General features: G+C 35.1%; 1 long non-coding RNA gene across 1 annotated transcript; it reads right to left on the bottom strand.

Annotated features, from left to right (window-relative positions):
* Positions 1-22486: 22486 nt before the first annotated feature.
* Positions 22487-23784, bottom strand: LOC118745123. Its single transcript, XR_004993617.1, has 3 exons — positions 23708-23784; positions 23285-23623; positions 22487-22929 (listed from the first exon to the last, which is right to left on the bottom strand). It is a non-coding gene; the product is annotated as an uncharacterized LOC118745123 (long non-coding RNA).
* Between the last annotated feature and the right edge of the window lie 2744 nt (positions 23785-26528).

Genomic DNA, 26528 nt, shown 5'->3' on the forward strand with positions numbered 1-26528 from the left:
TTTGAGAGTTCAGACATATTATTAAAACATATCGACCAAATTTCGCAGTCATATATTCATTGGTGCGCTTTTGATGGGATTTTAAGGAATTTGTGAAGGTATGTTTGTGGGGATGTGTGCTTTGAAGTAAAGCTATTACGACTATCTTTCTAAAGTTCACATACAACATTATTACAAATTTGTGGGACAAAATTTCGGAGTCATATATTCTTCGGTGCGATCTTTATGGCATTTTGAGGAATTTTTTGACGTTAGGTTTATATAGAAGGCATACTTTAAAATAAAACGATCACGCCAATTTTTCGCTTTTTTTCTTAATTTATGTCCATAATTTTTTTCGCCCAAAAAATGTATGGATTTGTACCACTGTGCGGCATGCGATATATGTATTTAGAGCACAGCTATCGCCTAAAAGTAGAGGACTATTTTCCACAGCTACATATGTATTAATAAATTTTCATATACATACATATGTATGTATATAGATACCCTGCAGTGCGCAGGTGACCCCATGAAATAAAGTTACTAGTTCAGAGATAGTATTTAACAGAACAAGGCTTAGAATATTTGCTTTGTTATGCAATGAGGGCACTGGATATTTAAAAAATTCCGATTTTTGCTGGCAGACGAAGTGTAAAAATTCGAATCAAACCACGATTCGTTCATCTGTGCAAGCAATAACGTGCACGAACAAAGTATTGCATTGTTGTTGTTTAAGCAGCATCGGCTCATGGGCCGCTGGGCTACAACAATAGTCAACTAACGAGATTTTTCATCTAGTTTATCTCGGAACTGTCTACATTGGAATGCTTATGGGGCAACTATCCACCACCAATGACATCTCCATTATAAAGTAGACAGTTGAAGCCGTTGTTCGGAGATTGTGCGGCAGCTAGTGTTGTGGAAAAAGAAACGTATCTGATACTACCTTTGTGCTAGAGAAATCTTCTGCAGGGTATGTATGTATATTTATGGATGTAGGCTTGTATGTTTGACGCGTGCTATTCACTACATACGCAGCTTGGCGCTGATTGTAAGTGAAGTCAAGTTGATGAAAGGTGGACATGTATGGTACATACATATGTATGCATATACATACATGCAAGATATTAATAAAGCATACATTTCGTAGCAGTGTATAATAAATTCAGAGTTGAATGACAGACGAGGTTGGTGGCTAACTAACCGACTTTATGGCTGGATGCACGCCTTTCGGCAACGTGCCTCCGTCGTCCTTGTAGTGGGTGTGTTTGCCACAAAACGCCTTTGATCAAACAATTGGTTGTGCGGCCGTTGGGTCATTAGGTTTGTTAGTTGGTCGGTCAGTCGGACGGTCGGTCGGTCGGTCGAACGCAGGCTCGCTTGGTCATCATTTTACACAAAATACCTATTCACTTGTATGTGTGTGTGTGTGTGCGCGATTATGGCGCGTGCTATTTTCTTGGGTTTCGCACATGCTAAGCTATTCGCCTTAAAGTAGGCAAACAATATTAAAATGGTATCAAATATGTGGCGTAAACAAAATACCGCAACATTATGGAGCAAAAACAACACCAATTCCCATTGCCTTTACCGTATTTTAGCCCTTTTTCGGTTAGTAGCAGTATTTGTTAGCCATTTTGTTGTGTGTGTGTGTGGGTAGACTTACGTCTGCAATCATGTCCATACATACATACATATGTCAGAGAGGTCGTGTAAATTTGTATGTGGGAATGGCTGTGACCACTTGTCAACGCTTGCAACACGTTTTCACCATAAATCGACAGAGTGTTGGCATTTATTTGCGTCAATAGTGACCACACACATAGTTCATACATACATAGATAATCAAATATATACCAACGCATGTGTATGCGCATGCTGGGTGTGGTAATACTACAAAACGAAAGCGAAAGTTTTTGCTTTAAGTTAAACAAATGAGTTCATTCATTTTGAATTCAATTTAAGCCTTTAGTTAATGCCTTATTTGTTGGTATGCATTTTTTGGGAAGCAAAAAATGTGAAATTTGTAGAAAATGTGATTATTGAAAAATTAATATTCTAAATTAAATTTCAAAATTTCTAAACGCCATACTAATCACGCTTATGAGTAGTAAAACTCATTTAGTCCTTTTGCTTTTGCATGTCTCCATGTCCACATGTGTGGACATACACAAAAGAAAAGCAAATGCCAGTTTTATTAAAATTTATGCACAACACGCGTCTGCACACATCATGTGGCAAATGTTGCAAATTATTAAGTCTACTACTGTGTATTAATAATGAAAACTCTATATCAGCGAATACATATCTATGAACAGGTAGTCGCCAGCTGTGCATGGCATGTCACAGACCCATCACTTCGCACGTTACCGTGAGTTGGTAATAGTAATTTGTAAATTTTATGCGTGTTAGATGCCTGTTGACCTCAACTCAAAGAGCCCTGCAGAGTTCAGAGCGACAGATGCTGACGCTAGCCGCGTCAAAGTAACATAATTCAATTTTGTAAGCGGCCAATAACGGTGGGAGATATACATACATACATTCATAAGTATGCACATAACTTGTTCGACTTAATTAAATTTCAATAGAATTTGCGTTAGTAGCTCAGGTGATATTGCTAGGTCAGTTATGCGCTTAACCAAACTGGACACTGGCAATGGTATTGATATAAGGATATGGTAATTTATTTTGGTAATGGTGAACGTAACGGTAATGGTACTGGTAATAGTAACAATAAGGGTATTGGTGTGGTAATGGGAATTGGTAATGTTTATAGTAATGATAATGGTAACAGTAATGGGAGTGGCAATGGTAATGATATGAGTTTTATTTATTTCGGTAATGGTAATTGTAACGGTGAGGGTAATGAGGTGGTAATGGTAATTAGTAATGGTGATAGTAATGATAATGGTAACAGTAATGAGAGTGGTCATGATAAAAGTAATGGTAATGATATAAATTTTATTTATTTTGGTAACTATAATGGTAATGGCTATGACAACGGTGATAGTAATGGTAATAGTAATGGTGGTAATTTCTATAGTAATGGTAATGCTAATGTTAATGGCAATGGGAATGGTAAGGATAACGGTAATGACAATTTAACTGGTAATGGTAATGGTAATGGTAATGGCAATAGTAATGGTAATGGTAGTGTTCTAACGTGGAAGACATATCTCTTATAACAGCCGCTGCTGGAAGGCGGACTACCTCAAAGGCCTTCGAAAACGACATAATGGGAAAACCTTTCAGCGCGAAGGTCCAAAAATGTTCCTGCAGCAATATTTTTTTATTTAAAATGTTTGGATTTTTAACGTTTTTAACTTTAAAATTTGTACGAAAAACTTCTTACAAACTGTGCTGCCCAATTCTTGATCGAGACAAATTTTTGACTGCACATAGGTAGTGGTCCTACCCACCGAGTGGCAATTAAGATGAATCGAAAACATTCGCCACGGCCCGGATAAACACAGAAGTTTCGTGGAGCTCCGCATACAAACTGTGCTTCATTCCAACTGAGCATTCTTCGCGGAAAGCACAATGAAAAATTATATACTTTCCCCTACCTAAGTACTTTTGGTTTCACTGTTTCTATATTCAGATCGAAATCCATCATGGTGGACACCGGAAATTGCCTCTAATGTCGGATTTGCGTCGATATTATGCGTAACTTATATTATGCACCAGACTATTGCGCCATGCGTTAAAATCGATCTGATAACTGTTGTCATACGTACATACTTATGTACGATAAGCGATATACGGCGATAGTCTTCATTGTTTTCCGAAAGTCTTTTGCAGGTATATTAAGTTTTTAATCTTTGCTTCCTCCTCCACATCCCTTTATCAATAAAGTTTGGAGTCCAAAAGAACGCCCAAATATTTATCTTATGTTAAGTTTGCAAACAGAGTGGAAGCGAAGCCGAAGACGAAGATGAAGACGAAAAACAGTGCAGTAGTAAACATATGAAAGTGATCACAGTGCAAGCAAAGACGGAGACGAAGATGAAGGTGTTGCGCAAGCGGTCAGCTTGAAACAGTGCGGTACTGTTTTCAAAGACGAATCGCTTGCTGTGATGAGTTGTTTACAATTTATTTAACTGTTTGCAATTGTGAAAAACGCGTTTTTTAAGAAATTGGCTAAATTTTCGGCAAAATGTAACCAAACGTATTAATTGGCATTCTTGTATATTCGAAAAATGTCTGTCCGTCTTGCCGTAACACATAATACAAGTGGCCAAATTCTCCAAAAGTTGTCCTATATAAATTATTTCATGAATTGCTGTTTTTTCTTTACTTTCTTTTGATTTTATCTAAAAAAAGGGTGTTATTTAGAAAAAAATCTTCATATCATTCATCTTCAAGCAATTCGTCTTCGGCTTCGTCTTCGGCTTCGTCTTCATCTTCGTCTTCGGCTTCGCTTCCACTATGTTTGCAACCTATGAGATTCAAAGTAGCTCGCTCGGCAGTGAAAATGCAGGAACTTTCTTTTATTGTGTAAACAAGACCACTTCTATTATGTAGGGCTGATCGCCAGCTCACTAAGTGCTGCTTACATTAGCGCTCTTATCGTTGGCAGAAATTTGTCTAAGATAAGTATTCCCAAGTCGTCGGGATGGGCGAAATTTGTTTTACTTTTGTTTTAGTAAAGCAAATTTTCGAATTTATTTTATCATAACGAGCCTAGGGAAGGGGACTATCTGCCTGAGGAATGCCTCTGGTAGTCCAGTAATAACGGAGTTGATTACTCTGCTGTAACGCATGGATTGGGTCATAGTCATGGTCTGGACGCTAGTACTTTCTCCGATATGTATGTATTTATGTATGTAGGTGAATTAGTTTTTCAAATGACTTTAGAATTACGGATGAATCACTTATCGGACTGGCGTCATTTTCACGTGAGTGATTTATGCAGTTTCTCTGCCTTCCGCCAAACTTTCAGTTCTATACCCATCTATAAAGCGCTCGGGAGAAAATGCTTTAAACGAACGGAAAGGCTTGATAGCCTAAGCTACTCTACCCCATCTACAACGAGTTTCTTCCTTTGGAAGGCTAGACCAATTTGCTGCTTGGGTACTTGGAATTTAATTAGTGCCACCAGGAAATCAGGTGTCCATCAAAATTTCCGGCTAAATGCCATTCAAGAGTCGTCTGCTCTCAAAATATTACCTAAAGTCAAAGCGGACCTAGTAAGCATTTTTCAGAGCCTTGATGCTTCATTTGTGGTCGCCAATGTACCACAGAGCTGCTGCCATAAACCTTGCAACTGCAATTCTTTGTCGGCTGGCACAGAGACTAAAAACTTTGACAATTAACTATCTCTTTCGGGAAGTTTTGCCTGTGGTTCAGCTGGTCCTTAACTATTCCAATCCTCTTCACCTCGACTGCATATGGCGTCGCACCACCACGACCATCTTCACCAGCAGCTTGTTGCCTGTCTCTTGGTATACTCGCCTAGCCCAGTTTGATACTTTCATGTGCGCCTTGTCAGATGTCTTTATTTTCAATACCTTGTAATTGGATATAAGCGAACTTGCGCCGTTGGGCTTGCAGAGACGCTGGAAACTGTAATCAGGTATATTTGTGTTTTACGACATCCTTCGATTTCTTCGTACGGTTCAGTGGATTATTTGCTCCCATGGGAGTAAATTGGCAACATAGATATTGTTAACGATTTTTTTATCGATATTTTTATCGAATTAGGTATCAATATTTTTATCGATTTTGTTATCGATTTTTTATCGATATTCTCACCGCTATTGTTATCGATCATTTGTTGATTTTATTGTCGATATTTTTATCGGTTTTGTTATCGATTTTATTACCGATTGGTTTTGTTATCGATATTTTAATCGATTTTGTTATCGATACTTTTATCGATTTTGTTATCGATATTTTTTACTGATTTTGTTAGCGTTAGATTAATCGATTTTGTTATCGATATTGTTATCGACTTTGTTATTGATATTTCTTATCGATTTGGGTATCGATATTTTAATAGATTGTGTTATCGATATTTTTATTTATATTGATATCGATAGTTTTACCGATTTTTTTTCGAAATTTTTATCGAATTGGTTGTCGATATTGTTATCGATTTTGCTATCTACAATTTTTTCGAATTTGTTATTGATAACATTATCTGTTTTGTTATAGATATTTTAGTCGATGTAACTATTGATTTTGTTATCAATACACATGATGGACATCATCTGACAGAACATCACATGATATGACACCTTTTGGCATGACATGTCTTCCTTTCACGTCACTTCACATTACATCATACATCATCTAGGAGAATATGTAGATGAAGAAAAGGATTAAAGCAAAGATATGAAAGATAAACATAAAGATGTAAGCTAGATATGTAACGTAAGTTTCACTTCTCCAGTGTGGCCCAGGCGCACTTACTTTTTTTTCTACTTCCTCGGATAAGGCTCTGAAAATGTTCAATGAAACAAAATCTCTACCTTGGGGCTTACGTCATCTCCGGAAGCTATGCCGATTTTTAAGCGCCGGAGCCGAGGTCTAATTACGCGACTTTTCTGCTCAAAGCTGGCTTTTCGAGAGTCCCTATTCATTGCTCCCCCCTACATAAGACGTAAAAACCTCTTCTCTCTTCCCTTCCTAGGGTGTTATTCCATGTCAACAATGCACAGCTCAAAAAGATACGATCGCCTTTTGCCTCTTTTTTCACTAGGATGGCCACCAGGCGGGCAGAGGTATCTTCCCCTATAGGGATTTGTCAGGCAATTCCAGGCGCTTGATGTGAAGTCGTAGTCCCTTAAACACTGCTACCTTAGTCCTTAGTCATCAAAGACAGGCAGTGTCAACCCACGTTGGCTCTAAAGCTAAGCCTTTTTTTAAGGAATACAATTAATACGTACGCAATTACCGCAGATTGTTTGAAGTTTATAGTAGGATAAGTAAGTGCCCAAAGAAGAAAATAAACAAATAATTGTACAAATCAAGTTGCTATGTTTCTTAAGTCATTGACAACCATTAGTTCAAGGCAACAAAAAGGTGTGATAATAATAAGTAAAATTTAGCCAGATAATTTTGCACCACTAATACATTTGGAAAATCTCTGACGTCAATACAAAACCATATCGCCCAATTTACCCGTTTTAGTGAATAGCGGCAATGTTTTCACTACAGTTGATTAAATCGCATTCATTAAGCAGCAACAAATTTAGGTAACTATCTCAAGCAAGTTTGGTTTTTATACTCGAATTACTTCTAAGTATGCGGTGGAGTGTAATTTTCTCACAGTTAGCAGGTGGATTTTCTCAGCTCATTCTTATCACTTAAGTGTGTACATACTTTGTTTATTTTTATTACTTACACTTACAATACTTTCTACTTATGTGGGCGTCAGGTGTCAGGCAATCATTTACGAATGGTCAAATGTCAAATAAAAGTGATTTTTTTTAATACCATCTTGCTGTCGTAGTTGCACAAAGGAGCCATTTTGAGTTGAGTACGGATGTGTGTTAGAGGGCGTGATTGCGCGCGTGGCTTTTTATGTCACCAATTATTGTCTAGTTTTGTAGTAGAACTCTTAAAAATTGTACAATTTAATATACGCTAAAATGGCAAATATAATCTTACTTCCTGCGTAGCTGTACTTAAAAAAGTCACTAGTAGCCTAGGCGTATGAGTAACATTTTCGAAAGAAGAGCACCCTGATTTATGCTACAAATTTGTTTGAAGTGAAACTTATTTGCCCTCGTGGGCAAGAAAAAGGAGAATGTGGCCAAAATTGTTTTTTTTTACAATTTAAACTTGAAAAAATTAGAAAAAAATAGTTTTATGTTATAGCTTATTATCTAAGGTATCAAAATTTGTGGTGCATCGAAAAGTACCAGGTGGTCAAAAATTATGAAACATCCGAGAGTGCACGGATTTAGAATTTTTCGAAGTTTTAACTGCCTTAAACCTAATAACAACCCACCGGATTTATTCTATTTTCCCCAATTTTACTTGGTATTTTCCATGAAAGTCTGTGGAAGAAAAATCTTAAAAACCGGATTGCCAGATATATGAAAATTTATAATTATTCAAAAGCTCCACAGCTTACTTCAATTTTTATAGAAAAACAAAACCCGTTAACAGAGATAAAACAAATATTTTGGAGTGGGGTTGCCATCTTTCTAAAAAGTTACAATTACGTTTATTAAAAAAAATGTATGCTTTTTAATATCACAGTATGGGTATAAAACGGAAAGTGTTTGAACAAGCTTTGACAATAACATTGTTTTGAGTAGGGTTGCCTATCGATCAACTAAGGCTATAATTTAAATTTTTTTAATATATATCATTTAAAGAAATAAAAATACGAATTTAATTTAAAAATTAAACAATTTGTTAAATTGTTTTAAAGAAATTCATTCATGTGACTAAAACTGATAAATGGATTTTAAAAATTATTTCAAAATTTTAGCTGTTATTAGCCTGCCAATTTCCACACTTGCAGTATTCTAGGCCTACCACGAGAAGGTTGCAGGAACAAAAGACCCCACTTTTTAATTTTTATTATTTTTATTTCTTTTAATTGATTTTATTTATACTATTTTTTATATATTTTTTTAAATAATTGAATTAAGGGAAGAAAAAACCCAACTACTTAATAAAACAAGAAAAGCTTTCTTTAATTAGATTACTTTATTTATTACATTTTCTTAATTTTTTTTTGATTTTTTTAATATTATTTTTTGACGTAGAATACGTCTTACCTTACGATATGGAGGCTATGCTGAAATGTTGTAGTTGTAATTTTTATAGCTTCACGAAAAAGCTCATTACACGAGAACTAATAAAGCGATTTCAAAGAAAGGTATGGAATTTAAAAGACAAAATTCCAAGTCTATCGACAGATACATTTCTGTAAGTAACCAATTCGGTGTCTGTCCTAGAAACAACGGTAAATATTGCCTTTTTTGGGGTCAATTTTCAGCCTTTAAAGTGCTCCAGCAGCTTATGATTTGCAGATATAACTTTCATTTTCGGGATATAGATTCTTTGGAGCGATAGAAATATTATCGTGTACAGATTTTAGACAAATTCAACAAATATTGAGCATTTTAAGGCTAAAAATGTTTGAAAAAATTTGCAAATTTTTTTTATTACCAAAATGCTCGAAAACCCCTCGTGAGTTTTTTTTTTGTTTTTGTTTTCTTTAATCAAAAACTCATGAGTTTTCCTTTCGTTTGGTATATGGGAAGTATTAGTTGATATCTTCTAAGTATCTTTATTTGATTCAGATATTTGCGCATAAATCATTTCCCATACAAAATCACTTCGTCATCGTTTTGCAAACACGTGCATGCGTTGGAAGTGAGGGAAGGAGACAAAAAGTATGTATGTGCGATTAAGTACATATTTCGGCTTTTAATAAACAGAAGGCGCAATATCTACAACCTAATCGCATCGTATATACATATGTAAATACATGCATACGTACATATGTTGATTGCAGTTAATGTGGATTTGTTAGTAGTCTATGTATGGCTATACATATTATGTACATACATATATGTATGAACACATGTATGCATAATACGCGAAAATTTTTTGAAGTGAAACAACACTTAGAAAAAGACCAATCCAATAATTAAAGTAAAGGTGAGTACGTACATAGATAAAGAAAAGGATAAAGGCAAAGGTAAATATAAAAACAAAAAAAAGTTGCGTAAAGACAAAGGCAAAAATTAAGACCAATTTAAATTAATCACTTTACTTATATAAGGGCAAAGATGAAGGGGAATATGTACATATACATATGAAGAATATGATAAACAAAAAAATATAAACAAAGATAAATATAAAGGAAAGGATGAAGATGAGGACACCGATAAAAGTATAGATGAAGATAGAGGAACAAAGATTAAAATTAAGGTAGTTGTAGAGAAAAGGATATAGATGGAGGCACTGAGACTCAATCTGGTAACTGTTTCGGGATTTTAGAGATTTTCGGAGTTCTCGGGACTTATCGATATAATAATCGTTACTTTGTCGGTTCTTTTGTAGATATTTTTATCGATTTCGTTATCGAAATTTTTATCGATAATCTTATTGATTCTTCTATCGATATTTTCGGACCTTATCGATATAATGATCGATATTTTTATCGATTTCGTTAGCGATTTTTTATCGATATTTTTGTGGATTTTGTTATCGATTTTATTATCGATATTTTTGTCGATTGTGTTATCGATATTTTTATCGATTTTGTTATCGCTTTTCTATCGATTTTTTAATCGATATTTTTATCGGTTTTGTGTAAACGATTTTGCTATCGATACTATTATCGCTTTTGTTATCGATATTTTTATCGATTTTGATATCGATATTTTTATCGATTTTTTGATCGATTTCACTATCGATATTATTATCGCTTTTGTTATCGATATTTTTTCTTAGTGTGTGCTTTCGTTTTTGACTTCGATATGCTCTTAACCATACCTCGTATTCTACGTTTAAATTTAGCGGGTGTATCTCCGATACAGCCTGCAGACCAAGACGAAGGCGCTGGACTGTTCCTTTTTATTGTTATTTAACTTTAAATTTATTAAAACCTTATTGCACATCTGGAGGCCAAGCTTTTTGACTGGGCACCCCATGTTTTTATAATTGCATGAACTGTACAAATCTGATGTCATTAACAAAAAATGCCACTCAAAAAAAGTAAAAGCTTACATCACATCCGGAAACCACATCCCTTTACTTGGTACCTCATTTTAAGTCCATCGAACGGTGAATGTCTTATAATTTATAAAAATGTGGCAATCTTACTCTAAAAAATAATACATTACTGAACATCTAGAGGCCAAGCCCTTTCATTTGACATCTGATGTTTGGTAATTCAAAGAACGGATCTTATAATTTTTTAAACAGGGAGCAACCCTATAGAATTTCTAAGTACTAAAGATAATATTCCTATCGATATAGATTATATCTCGCCCAATCTGTTTATGAATGTGAGGGAGGCTATGCCCTTTCATTTGGTATGTAAATTTTTTATCCAACAAACGGTGAATATCTTATAATTTTTAAACAGTTGGCAACCCTACTGGAAAAATTTATACATTATTGCACATCTAGAGACTAGGTCTGAAAAGAATGTAACAGTGAAGTTACAGAACTAATACCTTCGCTTATTAAGATTGAATAGAGTAATTTTCTTAACAGTTGGAAACCCTACTGAAAAATCAAAACATCTATGCTTATCTAGAGGCCAATCCGTTTCATTTGACAGCTAATTTTTGTAAGCCAACGAACGGTGCGGATCTTATAAATTTTTAACAGCTGGCAACCCTATAGAAATTCTAAATACCAAAGGTCACTCACCTGCCGATAGAGAATATATTAGAGAAAATCTCGTCCAAATCCGTTGAGTAGTTTTCGAGATTCTCCTTTATACCTTGTCGGTCAGCATCGAAAACATGTTTTCGTTGCTAAAACTGGTTTTTTTACCTAAAATTTGTGTTTTCGTCCGTGTAAACTCTGTCAAAATTCAGTTTTTCAAGTTTTCGTTCGACTCATTCCAATCGATGTCTGCACTAGTATTTTAGATATATTTATCGAAGTGGAAGTTATATTTTATCATCTTTAATACGTCATTTCGGATTTATTGTTAATTGGCCGTCCAAATTCAAATAAGAATAAAAGAAAAAGGCTGGTGATGAAAAGAAAATGAAAGAAAAGTATTTTGGTTTCGTTTTTTTGCAGCAAAACGGTAAACAAAGGATGTAAGAAATGTCAACGAAAGCACTAACAGCCGGTGTGAACAGCCTTTAGCCCACAATCTCAAAACTCGTTTTCAAAGTGTTTTCGTTGTCGGTCAGAACATGGTATTATTATATTATGTATGATATGACCAGAAAGGAAGGTTACTCATACGCCGTGTATCGTACATGGTCATAGACGAACACAAGTTTCCGTGAAAATTTAACAATTAATTACAAAAAGCGCAAATTATTTGGCGATTTTTTTTTAAATTTAGATATCTTTGGCAATAGAATAGTTCGACATAAATTCTTTTTAAACAGCGGTGGCTAGCAGTGGCGATAATCGGAATAGTGTACTTTAGTTACATACATATCGTCACTACACACGAATAAAGGCGCGTTAGTGTTTTGACGGCGAAAAAAGGCGCGTAAAAAAATTTTGCGAAAGAAGATGCTTATGAAAAACCTCGGCGAAGTATGCTAAGAGTCTTTGACGCTGAAGTTTTTTTATGTGTCTGTTTCGCCGTCAACTTTTGAGCTCGCGCCTTTATTCGTGTCTAGTGACGATATGTAATTGTTATTAATTCAAATGTGTTTTACAACAAAAAATAATTATCAACATATTTTGTTGCAGTACTTTTTCTAAGACTCAGTGATAGTTTAAACAAATTCAAGAGCTAGATCTCTAATTTTAGAATTTATTAATGCATTTTTCGAATTTTTTCATAATAAAGGCTCACCAACCCTTTTTCAGATTTTATGGATTCTGTATCGCGTTTCGGTAAAAATTCTCTATCAAGGCAAATCCATATATAAATTCCCTGCCTTTATCTCCACTGCTAACGAGTAGTAGAGAATGACGTATGTATATCCTTCACCAGTAGAGAAATAATCGGTAGAGAAGAGTTAGAGAAACGAGCTACTGAGTTTGTTATGAACATAACAAAATGTTTCAAATGTCATAATGATACCTAGATTATAAAAGTTTATTGTTTTAAGCTTTTAAATAACATTGGTGTTTGGCCACTTTTTGCCTCTTCTGGCCCATTACGGATCGGTGTAAAATTGCGATTGAAATCAAGATTAAGACTAAAATTAAGACTAAGATTAAGATTGAGACTAAGATTAAAATTGACATTAAGATTAACATAAAGATTAAGTTTGAGATAAGGATTAAGATTAAGGTAAACATTGAAATTAAGATTAAGACTAAAATTAACCTTAAAGCAAAGATTAAGATTAAGATTAAGAAAGTGATTGGGATTTAGACCAAGATAAGGGTAAAAAATAAGATTAAGATACAAATTAAGAGTACGACTAAGATTTAGATAAAGATTAAGATTAAGATTAACATTAACATTGAGATTAAGGTTAAAATTAAGATTAAGACTAAGATTAAGGTTAAGATTAGGATTAAGATGAAGATTAAAACCAAGATAGAAATTAAAATTAAGATAAAAATTAAGAGTACGACTAAGATTTAGATAAAGATTAACATAAAAATTAAGATTAGGGCTAAGATTAATATTAGGATTAAGATTAAGATTAGGATTAAGGTTAAAATAAAGATTAAAATTTAAAACAAGATTAAAATTAAGATTTGGATCAAGGTTAAGATTAAGATTAAGAATAAAATTAAGTTTAATTGGTTCTTTGTCTACATGTATCCCAACACAAGTTTTTTTATAGGAGGAAAGTGAGATTTGACACTTATTTCCGCTTGACTTCTCTCCTTTGTTTGCAATTTCTTTGCTCAACTTTTTGTTTTATTCTTCGAGGATGCAACGAATTTTTGCTAGTCTAAAATTGCCTTAAATGTCAACAATTCCCCTCCAGAAAATATTCTTACTACAATTGCTTCGAGAGATATAGCACACATAGTTTTTCCAGAGCTTCCTGAAGAGAACCCAGTTTGTGTTCCCAGGATGCCTGAAAACTTTAGTGTTGCTTAGCAGATATTTTGAAGCTCATGTAGCTACAGGAGGGTTGTTGGCGTAAAATTCATTTTTCTTTATGCCGAATTTCCACTAGGCAATAATATGTGCCATATAAAAAATGCCTAGTGCAATCAAGTTTAATAGAAATTTGTCTTAATGTATTGGCATGGGTTTTTTTAATGCCCTACTTTATCATTAAAATTTGTCTTATTTAGTACCAAGTAAAAATTCGAATTAGTTGTGGATTTTAAAATTTGTTTCAGGCGATTTCAACTCTTCATTTCATTGTTTGAAACTTTTAAACTTTAATGCAAAGATTTCATTTCTTAAAAAAAAATTTCACATCTATAACTTTATAAAATTTTCTTTCCAAGTTGTATTGACGCTTTTATGGCGTATGCCATTTCCAAACACCAAATGCTTTACACAATTGAGAGAATGACGTAGCTACTTAAAAACTTTTTATAAAGTTTAAGCATCGAGGCCTCCCTTGTGTGTACGCCAGCAGGTGGTGCTCGCAATTGAGAATAAGTTATAATATTCTATTTCTTACTAAAATAAATGGTTAAATTTTGCAACTGCAGCCGCTTCGAAATGGGAATATAAAATTCAAATATGCACATGGAAAATTGTTGTACTTGTATACATACATACATACATAGGTAAAAACAAAACAAAACGAACGGCCAATGAAAGGCCAATTACCGGAGCTCCAAAAGGGTTATTTACATAGAAAATTAAATTTCTTGGGAACAAGTTTTTTGCGTCTGGCAAAACAAATGTCTGTGCTGTGTTGTGCTATGTGAAGCATGGAAAATGTGGAATAATCAAATATGCGTCGTAAATGAAAGTTAGTCTCTATTTGAAGTGGTCGTAGTTGGGTGCTGTAAACATTTTATAAAGCAGTGCTAGTAACAGCCTAAGTGTTGAACGTAAATAGGTTTTTGGTATGCAAAACGTTTGCCAATATCATAAACGACGTAAAGCTAAAAACATGCAGCGATAGCAGCGAACCTTAAATATTTTTTGATACATTGTTATTTTTTTTTTTTTTTAATTCTTAGGTGTGCTTCTCACTTTGTTTTTATTTTATTTTTTTTTAAATTAAGAACTCTCGCACAAAATTTTCGAAAAGCATTTAATTTAGCATTAGAATAAGTCAAACAATGCCTAGACAAAGTCTAGACAATCATAGCTTGTCGCTTGTACAAGTGCTTGAGTGAGACGCACATCTTGCAAAGAAGCATTCACAAATTTAACCGAAAGGTACGCTCGATTACATACATACATATGTACGTACCTCATGGGAAACATATTGATACGAATAGCAATTCAAAGCCAGGTACGGCCACAGTAGCAACGGGTGCCCCCAATGGATTATGTAAAAAAATGTGAGACGCCTGTTTTATTTTTATGACAAGCTATTTTCGCAATGAAAAACTGGGAGGGAAACTGAACTAGATCTTGTCTAACAACTACACCATAGCGGTCGCTGTTGTATTTAGTATCTGGAATAAATACAAGCGAATCGATGGCTATCGAACCCTTTCTGTCGGCCTGTACAGCTTTTCTGTTCATGCCAGCATCTCGCGATCGCTTGGTTCAACCACGGCTGCCAAGAGCTGCAAAATATTGAGACCCACCTTGTACTGCAAAAGGGACCTTTTTCCCTATGTATTTTGCACCTGCTTTATATGTTTTGGTTCACCCAGTTAAGGAACTCGCCAATATTTTTCTGTCTTCTACGAGTTGAAAATGGATACAACCACCTTTTTTCCTAGTGAGATTTGGTACGAGCGTCTCTTTTATAATGCATTAATCGTTTTCGGAATCGACTAGGTTGGACTAGCTATTATACTATACATCTCCAATATTATTTAGTGTTCAAATATAAGGATTAGATACACATATATACTACATACATACATTTTTTTCATTTAAACAACTAAGGATATGAAGTTTTGGACTTCTTTTACTTGTACTATACTATAGCTCCCATATTTTTCTTCTTATTTGCGCTGTAACCGCTTAAGCGATTTTGACACCAATTGGAAATGCCAAGTGAAGCCAAGTATTTATCCACTTGGTCTTTTCGTCATAGTGGGGGTCTCCCTCTTCCTCTGCTACTACTAGCGAGTTGAGAGCTAGAGCGCCGGTGTTCATTCGAACGACATAGCCAACCAAGCGGAGGCGCTTCATTTTAATTTACTGCACTATGTCCATTTTGTTTATAGCTCTTAAAGCTCATCGTTCCATCATCTGAGGTACTCGACGTCGCCAATGCGAGACAGCCCGTAAATTTTCCGCAAAATCTTTCTCTCGAATACTCCATGAGCCGCTTCTGTGTATACATGTATTTAATATAAATCATACACAAAATCTCATGATAAATAAATCAATATGATGCATATTTTCCATACCACTGATTGTTCAGATGTGGTATTTTGTGATATAATTCGTCGACTTAAATAAATAGAAGAGGTACTTTAGTATTTATGTACAAGTATATATTAATACGCTAACATACATTTTGTCACCGTTCGTTTGGCGATTCTACCTAATAGGGAATTTACATGATTCAACTCTCACAGGCTATTAGTTCTATAAAAAGTTGAACGAAAGTAGGCAGTCGACCAACTTCATTGAAAGCGATTAGTTGAAAGGCCGTTTACACCAGGCGATTGTTGCTTTCAACTTAAAGTTGCTTGAAAAATCGCCTCATGTAAAATCCCTATAACCGATTTCAAAATCAAGAACACCATTGGATAGGTATTTTTTTATAGATCAAAAGAGTTTTTATGGTTTCGAAATTGTCGTTTAAAAATTTCCGTATTTGTGTATAGTTGTTGTTGCAACCTGTCAAATTCTAGTTGCTTTCGCATTTTTTTACTTCGTATTTGAAATTAAACTTTGTAATAAATATAAATATGATGATAAAGAAATAAATTATAACAATTAAAATAAAAAGTGATGGCAAAAGTGAAGATAAAGACGAAAATGGAGACAATGAGAAATACATACGAATTAGGGTAACTGAAAGAGTAAGGAAATTTATTGAGATTTTGCGATAGGAATGGAAATAAATTCTGTTATAAAAAATTTAATTATCGAAAATTATCAACTAAACGAAATTTATCGTATCATGGAAGTAAATAGTTATCTAAATTTATCGGGTTATTCATGTTTATTGAGTTATCGTAACGTATCGAACTATTCAAATTGATCAATGGTTATTGAGTTTTCAAAATTTATAAATAGACACAGAAAATTAGTTGTCGAAACTTGCGTGTAGTTATCGAGCTATACAAATTTATGGGTTTATCGAAATTTGCCAATTTAATTAAAATTTATCAAATTATAGATATTTATTGAATTATCATTATTTATAGAGTTAATAAAATTTATCGAGTCATTGTAATGTATCGAGTTCTTTGAGCTTATCGAGTTATCGATATTTATTAATTAACTGAAAGCTGTCAATTTATAGAATCAAAGTTTTTGGGAGTTTCAAAAATATATCGGGTTATCGAAATTTCAAGGATATATATGTAAGTTTATCGAGTTATCACTGCTTAACGAATTTTATCCTGTTATTAGAGTTTAAAGAGTTATCGAAGTTTGTCGATAGCTTTCGAAAAATATGGAGCTATCAAAATTAGCCGAGGGTTTATCGAGTTATCGATTTATGTAAATTTTTGTTATCGAAATTTGTCGAGTTTTCAAATGTTGAACTTAAGCGAATTATCGACATGTATCAAATTATCGAAATTTATCGACCAATTGAAATGTATCGGGTCAATTTCAAGTGCTGCCAAAGTCCAACAAAAATCTTAAAAGATTTGAAAAAATTTTGTCACATTTTGATTCCAAAGCAGGAGATTTTCAGGTAAGTATTTTTGTACCTTATAAGTTAAATGATGTGCTAGGTTAGAGAACTTCCCCAAAGGTCTTATAAACTAGAAAAAATATGAATTTCGAACGTAACTGCCACTCTTAGTTAAATATTTTGACGCTTAAAATTTCTTAAATATTCACCAAAGTTATGAAGCCGAAGACAGCTTTGTCCTTTCATTTTTCTTAGAAGGACTGGCCCAATCTAATGCAAATGCACCCTTACTATGTATAAACAGAATTTTTTATCCACTGGCTTTTAAGCCACACTTATTAGCTTATGTTAATTCATTGGATTTATTATATGTACTAATACATAAACATACGTAATAGTGGAAATATGCAGCATACATACATACATATTAACGTGTAAGTACATACGTACGCACATTGCTTGCTTACACATAATTCACGAGCCATTTAGTAGCTTACAAACCCAACATATAACGTTCGTGAATTTTTAATTTAATCCTTAATCGTTGGCCGTTTTCTACACCCTTTCCACGGCATTTAGTACGCGTCGGAATTGACACATACATATTTAAGCTTACTTATACTTTTGCAAATATGTACATATATGCGAGCATTTGTTGGTACTTATATTCTGCATACGTAACACAGCAACCGTTCCTAATAATACCACAAATTCATATGTATGGATGTCACAAATTTTCATTCATTAAACTAATTTTGCCAAATTAAAAAAAAAAAAATTCAGTAAGCATTACTTGCTGGAGAGCGCAATGACGTCAGTTGGTGTGTTTTCTGCTGACTGCTTGCTGTTGGGCATGTGGAACGCCATTTAAGCCTCTATTCAGTTTCGCTCAAACAGCCGTAGGTAGTGTCGTTAAGTATTTAGTCAGCATCAGCTTTACACTCTCCAACTATCTCTTTCCATTCTATTCTCTCACCTAAGTAGTTCCCTTTCAATTGCAATTGATTAATTTTCATGTACTTCTATGTGACATCATTTATGACAGCTTAGCTTTGCTCGATTTCGCTTAATACTCGTATATATTTACTTACACCGCATTTGTGTGTAATGCCAGCACATCCGTTTTGTTGCTCGCAAGTGACGTCGATTTACCTTACATGAGAATGTCACTGTCACTATGACACATTTTGGCGTTGACAGATATTGAATTGTACATTTGTAATTAACTGCTATTATGTGGTGCGCTAGATGTGAGCATGACTGCATGGCTGCTTTGGGTGATAATAAGCTGAGCGCGTGACAATATAAGCGATAGGATTTGGGTTGATGTTCGGAGCATACAATTTTTAAGTGGAATTTCGTTTAGTTTTTGAATGACTTTTAAACAAAATGTTCCGGAAGCAGCATGAAATTCGAGCTGGTGCTCTTACAGCGAGTTTATTATGCACAAAAACTACATACGCATGAGATAAATAGGCAATAACCGAAGCGATGAATCTGAGTCCAACCAAAAGAGAAATCCTTAGCATTTCCGAATAGGAGGAGAAATTAACTTGTCTCATGTGAAAATAAGCCTTCTGGGTTGTATATATGCTTTTCTAACGCCGTGGTTAGTCTTTGGAACTCTCAACAACGAAATATGACTATCCTCTTCTTAGTTGATTGTGATGGGAAAGAAGATCTTAAAAATATGTGTGAAGTTAAAGCTCGGAAAGGCCAGCTCCACAAAGCAAACGACCTTGAGAGTGGATTAGTGTATAAGCTTTCTACTTTTTTTGTTTTTAATTACAATGGGTAGAGGAGACAGATCCATAAGCGCCTCGATAGTCATGGTCAATGTTTTTTCTCATCACACCAGTATTGCTCACACAGGCTAGTCTATGCTGAGCTTAGCCTGGTTGGACATCGCTTTTGCCGTTTTTCAACAGATCGTCGCCGCATGTATGCATACCTAGCGTGCGTTTAATAATATAGAAAATTAATTAAAAATTTAAGTTTATGAGATTTTATCATACATCAGTCTAACAGATAACTATATTATTAAACGTGCGATAAATTTGAATGGGGTATGATATCGTACACCCATGTTGCCAATTTATGTGTGATACCATATTTCCTCTCTATTACCTACGAGCAGGTCCAAATGTAGACTCTTTTAAATAGCTTTATCTAGGTACAGATTCCAAGAGAGTTTGCCATCATATATAGCTCTCAGATATTTGACTTCTCTAGGGAAGTATTTACATATATAATTTCTCTTTGAATAAATTGTTCTATCGATTTATCTATTTTAATTTTTCTTTCCATGCTAGTCTTCAAGGATTTAAGCTCAGCCTATTTCTTGGCATCATTTGGTAACTATTTTTAGCGCATTCTCTGAGAGGTTAGAGAGAGTGTTTTCGAACCTTTCTCTAACATAGCACACATACATAGATAACGTAGAGATGTCATACTAAATGAGACGATACATATCAAACCTGTTTGAGTCAACCATGAGAAATTGTGCGTGCTTAAGTAAAATGTTAAGACTTCCTTGTTTTAAATACGGCTGAATTTCAATTTGTAATGCAAATTTTTAATTCCATCTAACTTGAAAAGTACTGTTCTACCGATTTTTGTTTCTTTTGAGGATGATGTGCGATGTAATAAAATATTCTTAAGTTATAATTTGATGGCACTGCAGAGTATGCTCGACCTACGCTAATGCATCCTCCAGACAATGCTTCCGGAGATTTTTGCTGACTTTACATAGCTTGTAATCATGAAGAGGTGATACCTGATGGTTGCCACTGGCCACAGTGCCTACCAGTACTTTTTTAACCAGTAAATATTTGTTTTATATAAATACATGCAAGTATTATAGTCTCCCCTTTCAATGAGTTATTCAACTTAAATCCAACTCAACTCACCTCACCTTATCTCAAGGCATTTCAAGTCAACTATTCTTACTTCATATTGTCTCATCTCAACTCACCTCACCTCGACACACCTCGCCTCAGATTACTCACCTCATTTTCACTCACCGCACCTCAACTAACTTCACCTCAACTGACTTCATTTCAACTTACTTAACTTAAGTCACCTCACCTACACTCAACTTATTTCACTTTAACTCAATTAATTCAACTTAGCTCACCTACAATCAACTCACCTTAACTCACCTCAACTCACTTCAATTCACTCACACATTGATCTTGCTATAAACGTCAACGAAAGTACTGTATATTGGTAAATATTCAATTCAATTACGCGCATATTAAAATGACCGCGTTCATACTGAAAAAGCATCCGCGAAGTGAATAATCAAGACAAAAACTAAAAAAAAATTTAATTTGCATGTTGCCTGCAGTAGAATTCGAACCCGACCATCTCCGGATATCAACAACTTATGGCAAGCATCTCTGCGCACTCAGCTACACCCAGGCATATAAATTTGCTTTTAAATGTTGAATATCCATCAACACCACGGCACGCGATTTGTACTATTTATGTATGTGTGTGTTCCCTGCAAAAATCGCGACTACTCCATGCATGCGTGTAAAGAGTACTCCCTAAGGACCAAGGATTACTCCAAAATTAACCACAATTCATATAAAAAAATATGATCCCATTAACATTGCGATGTCCTAGGGCATTACCATATACTCCATCCCTAAATTACATCAGAGTAGCACAAAACTACTCCAACATATTAACAATGGCATTGTTGTTATATTTTTTCGTTTGTACACGCTTCTATTCTTCACTTCTCAGATGCTTTTTCGAAATTAATAAAAACCAAAAACAAAAATTAAAAATTACATGCTGCCTCTGACGGCATTCGAACCGGAACATGCTCGGAGCTAACAACTAACAGCGAGCATCTCTACACGTTCAGCTACAGCCAGACATGCAAATGCGCTTTCAAATGCTCAACTTCAATCACATTTCGTTAAAACACTAGCAGTGATCGGGTAACAAACAATAAGCTGGCACAGAGACATGAGTTGGTCCGCTACAGCATGACAGAGGAACACTTTTGTAAGTACTCCAATATACCACAAATAGACTACATAGCTTCCAATAATCAGCGCGCAATTGAGATAATTGTATCTAATTAGCTAGTATATATAATAATAAATTCACGCTTCAATAATTAATTGATATGCTTGGATAATTTAATACAGTATAATCTCAAAAGCTGTTGCTAATTTCCTCAGGCTAAAAAAAATTTATGAAAATGCCTCTAAATCATGATAAACGAGCTCAAATAATTTGCATGATTATTGACTGCAGCTGAATAAATGAAAGAGTTAGCGTAATTAAATATGACAGTTTAGTTTGAGGTAAAATGACTAGTGAAATTTTGCGCACCTCCATGGTTGGACTGGATCGGTGTACTTTTTTATCACTCAAATAATATATACATGAATAAATGAAGTTACGCCTACAAATTTTCATACTTAAATATGTATATGTAAGTATATGATGTTGTTTGACTGAATAGAAACAGCTGCTGGCGCTTTAATACCTTTTACTGCGTCTTGTCAAGCATTAGCTTACCGCATACACATCTACACGTTTTTAAATTTCATGCCAGACTACCAACGTACAAATGTACATAGGTATGTATCTAGTTGAGTTATAAATACAATTTTCACTCACATAATTCTATTTCAATGCTATTTCGTATTACTTTTCGACGTTTGATTGAGATATTGCGGCACAAATTTTTATGTACTCATTTCACATTTTTTTGTGTATATTTATATATAAGAGAATCTACTATGCGTCTGCTGACATATTTTATATATAACATTTGTGTAGACATATTCATGTAAGTGGTCATAAAGGCAAAATTTGTTTCCCTTTCGGTGCACCACGGCGTATACGTAACATGCATGTTTATCGCTTAACAGTATTTCATATTAAAATTTATAAGCGCATTTTATTTATTTATGTTTAAATATACAGTACAATGTTCCTTACAGACTAGAAGAGATATAAAATAGAGATAGTTAATAATACCAATTAATATGCAAAGTAAATAGGCGATTAAATTAAGAACTTTAATAAAAGTCGATTTAGACAAAGAAAAGTCTAGCTGATGTGAGTTAGAAACAGCATTAAATTCCCGAAGTGCTCGAGAAATCGGGGCGTTACTTGCATATTTAGTTCTGAAGCTTTCCCAGTAGAAGGAGTAAACATTTCATAGGCTTCTTTGAGGAACATTAAAGCTCATCCGCTCAAGCAAAATTGGTCAGTTAATGATGCCGCTAATTATATTATAAGTGAACGATAATGAAAGAACTCTTCTTCTCTTTTCTAAAGTGCTTAAGTTAATCAGCATCAGCCGCGAGCCATAAGATGGAACAGGAGCCTAAAACCGCAGCGAACGCAGTGCGAATTTCAGAAAATAACGCAGAAATATATGTATATCTTATTATCTCGTAAATATTTTTGATATCGGCATCTAAAAATAGACAAATATCAGATGCCATGTAAGTACATATGTACGCATATATGTATGTATGTTTGCATATCATCGAAAAAACACAAATACGTCGATGATGTGTAAAAGTGAAAACAAAATTGATATCACTTAGGTGGCATAGTATGTATTGTGAATATCAGTGTAATACGCTTTGACATATTTATGTTTTTATTTGTGCGTGTGCAGTTTGTGCCTACTTATGCGTGTTTTAGCTGAAAATGTTATGGAATAGTTGTGAATAGTTTTAGCTTGAAATCGTTTTCATTTAATACCGACATGTGATAGAGTATTTATGTGTGCATATCTATACAAAAACACGTACATATATACTTACATATTTGAGTGTACCCACTAGGAAAAAGTGAAGCTGGATTTTTGGTTTTCTATTTAAATTTCACACATAATGGTATACGAGCTGCAGACTTGCTATAAATTCTGGAAAGATAGCGCTCGTACTATTTACCACGGGGTATAAAGTGTCTCCTACCCAGCTCTCCTTGATAGCGAGCGTTTCAATTATGCTCCTTAACGGGATCAAGTTCTTGGGCATGATCTTGGACGGAAAATTGTCGTGGAAGCCAGGTATTGAAGAGCGAGTAAAAAAGGCATCAGCGGCTCCTTACTGCTGTAAAAACGCCATGGGACCTCTCTCCAAAAGTGATATCACTGATGTCTATATAAAACCATAATCAAGCCGCAAGAAAAGCCAACTCTTGTCAAGAAGCTTAATGACAATACAATCGGTTTAAAGACTTACGTGGCTAAGTTAGATTTCCTGCCAGGCACATGCGCTTTTTGGTGCTTAAATCCTCCGTTATTTTTCACATATGTATGTACAAGTATGTATATATATGTCTATGCCATGTGCGCATGTATGTATATGCATGTTTGTTCGTATGTACATATATATTTGCATTGCCTGTGCGTTTTTCTCTATCTCTGCCAATTTGTATATACGCATGAGTAGTATTAAGGGTGTGATTTCTCAAGGTCATGATGCCAAATTTCTCTCATCCTTTTTTAATTCGCATTTCCTAGAAAAGGCAAACGTGTAATCAATGCACTGATTTCGTTTTCATATTAGTTTCGTTCGAACAGATGCTTATCAACTGTTATTCTAACTAAGTGGCTCGAAATAAAGGATGATATTTTGGAAAGTTACAAAAAGAAGCAGACCGCTGCGAACGATTAAAGGAGGCCCTTCCACAAGGCACAGAAGTACAATAATTTAATTTGAAAAAAATTTTTGTTAGAATGCATTGACGAAATCTTAAAAAATAAGTCGGCTTCCATAGAAGCAAAAACATAAAATTGATTTGTTAAGAATAGCTAATTCTGGCCACAAACTGTTTCCGTCTTTCGCCGGTTTCTGGGAGGAAGAACTCCTCCAAGTTGGGCTTGCGAGTGACTGGCGGAATGCTCAAACTCTTCCAAGACGGTGGAAATGGAAGGAAAGTACGCTATCTTGCAAGCTCGCGCAGCATAGCTTTTGTCGGAGTGACGCACAGCACGCTCACTGATCCATAGGAAAATACTTTGTACAGCTCTCCTCCTCCTTGCCTCTAAAGATTTACTTTACTCCCCAGCATGGTGACCAGATGATTGTTAAAAAATTACGCTGAATTGACTTAAAAAAAGGCTAGAAAAAGTAAGACAGTGAAAAAAAGCTAAAGAACATCAGCACTTTTACACTAACAAATTGAAAGGCAACTCCATAAATTCAAGAGAACGGAATTTTTTCGCTAAAAACTTCGCAGTCGCCCTTAAGAGACCTTTTTCGAAAATACCAACTTAGCTTTGCTCGACAAATCGCCACACGGATGCACCAATTCTTCCTTGATTTGAAATCATTGGAGGGTGCCTTGTTCCAAATTTTGGTGTATCACTGTACGACTCATGATACAAAAAGCTCCATTTTAATCAAACCTTAACTTGGAGTGTTCTGTCAGGTAGTCTGTAAGAGCTTTAAGACCCTCGTGGTTAAGTTCTAGAAGTTTGTCGGAGTTCCTCCTAGAATGAGTTATGAATTTATTCGATTGCCTCATTTTCTATGACTTCTGCCAGTGGGCAGCAATCTGAGATTCCTCCCAACTCGTAGACATGCCACTCTAAATGCCTCTAAGGCGTTTAGTGGTGCCTGATTATCTGACATAATATTTATTCTGGCCCCATTTGTCCTTCTGTGAAGACATTCGTGAACAAAGACTTCGATTGTGAATACTTCCGCCTGTTATACAGATGGATACGCGCTCATAGCAGAATTTTCAGAATCTTGGTAGCTTACCAGGTGTTGCACATTATTAGGTGCGCCTGCTATTGTTTTTGAAGATTTTTGGCAATTGAAATTAGCTATAGCGAAGGATGGAATCGGGCTGCCGGTCACACTGCTCCCCAAATCCTACTTATAGTGTGCTCCTGCTAGCAAATCTACTCGTCGATACACCCGCTGAATCAGCCTGCACCAACTTGTCCCCAGTTTTGTTCTACAAATATTATAGGCTATATTCCTTAAAGGATAATGAGCTTTCAGTATGCGCTACAATTCCGTAAAATGCTGCTTCTGTGCACTTACCCTCTTCTTAAGCTTGCTATAGCTGTCACCAGCTTGTCAGCGAACACTTGGTAAGTCAAGAGCTCCTTTAGGCAGATAAAGTCATGAGTTCGGTGATGGAAATATGTAACTCTGGACTTTCTCCACCTATTGAGTACCTTAGTGGTTAAGAGTAAGGACCGAATTATGGCATGCAACCTGTTTGCACTACATTCCAATGATTCTTGTGATTGAAAGGGTGTGACCCCGTCTGGCTGTAGAGTCTTATATGGCTTGAAGGCTCCAATAGCCCGGGAAATATCGTGTTGATCCTCTCTATCCAAGTGCCATCGGACCTCTGCAGGCCTACTGGTGCTGTTCGGGATGCTCCCCAAACACATTCCAAGTCTGCTTAACAACCTAAACTACATTTAGGTGCTGCAGGGCTGAATCCATAGGGGTTCTTCTCGCTTTTCTTACTACTTTTTCATAGTTCTGCGATTTCTGTTTGTAAGCAGAGGCCGTGGATAACTGCACAACTTTCGAAGAATTTCGATTTCCAAATTCAACTTATGTGTTTTTTTTTCTAGGCTTCTTACTAGGGCGGGCTTGGTTTGACACCCTGCAGAAAGCATTCGTTAACCAATCTGGCAGGAATCCAGTTCCACCTGATTTTTCGGTGAATCTGGAATGCGGTTTTTTGGACAGAAGTTATGGGTATGAAAATCTATATTTCTACATAGAAATGGGAGGCTTGTCTGTTGAATATAATGACAACGGTTGTGGGAGGTGTGCTCTCGAAGGATACTGCAAGTTCTTCCGTTCAACGTGATCTAGGTCAAATTCTTTCAGGAATGCTGCTTTGATTTTTTTTCACAAAATGTTTTTATTCTCAGTTTCCTAAAGTATCAAATAAATGGAGCGAATATAAATCTCTCAATGCAGATTTAAATATGCTATAGGGCGCAGTAACCCACCGACGTAATTTCGAAGACAATGTCAGCTGACACGACCTATCTAATAAGATTTTCGTGTTAACGAAAACTCA

This window comes from Rhagoletis pomonella, unplaced genomic scaffold, assembly GCF_013731165.1.
Source record: "Rhagoletis pomonella isolate Grant_MI unplaced genomic scaffold, Rhpom_1.0 Rhpom_scaffold_00008, whole genome shotgun sequence".
Taxonomy (NCBI): domain Eukaryota; kingdom Metazoa; phylum Arthropoda; class Insecta; order Diptera; family Tephritidae; genus Rhagoletis; species Rhagoletis pomonella.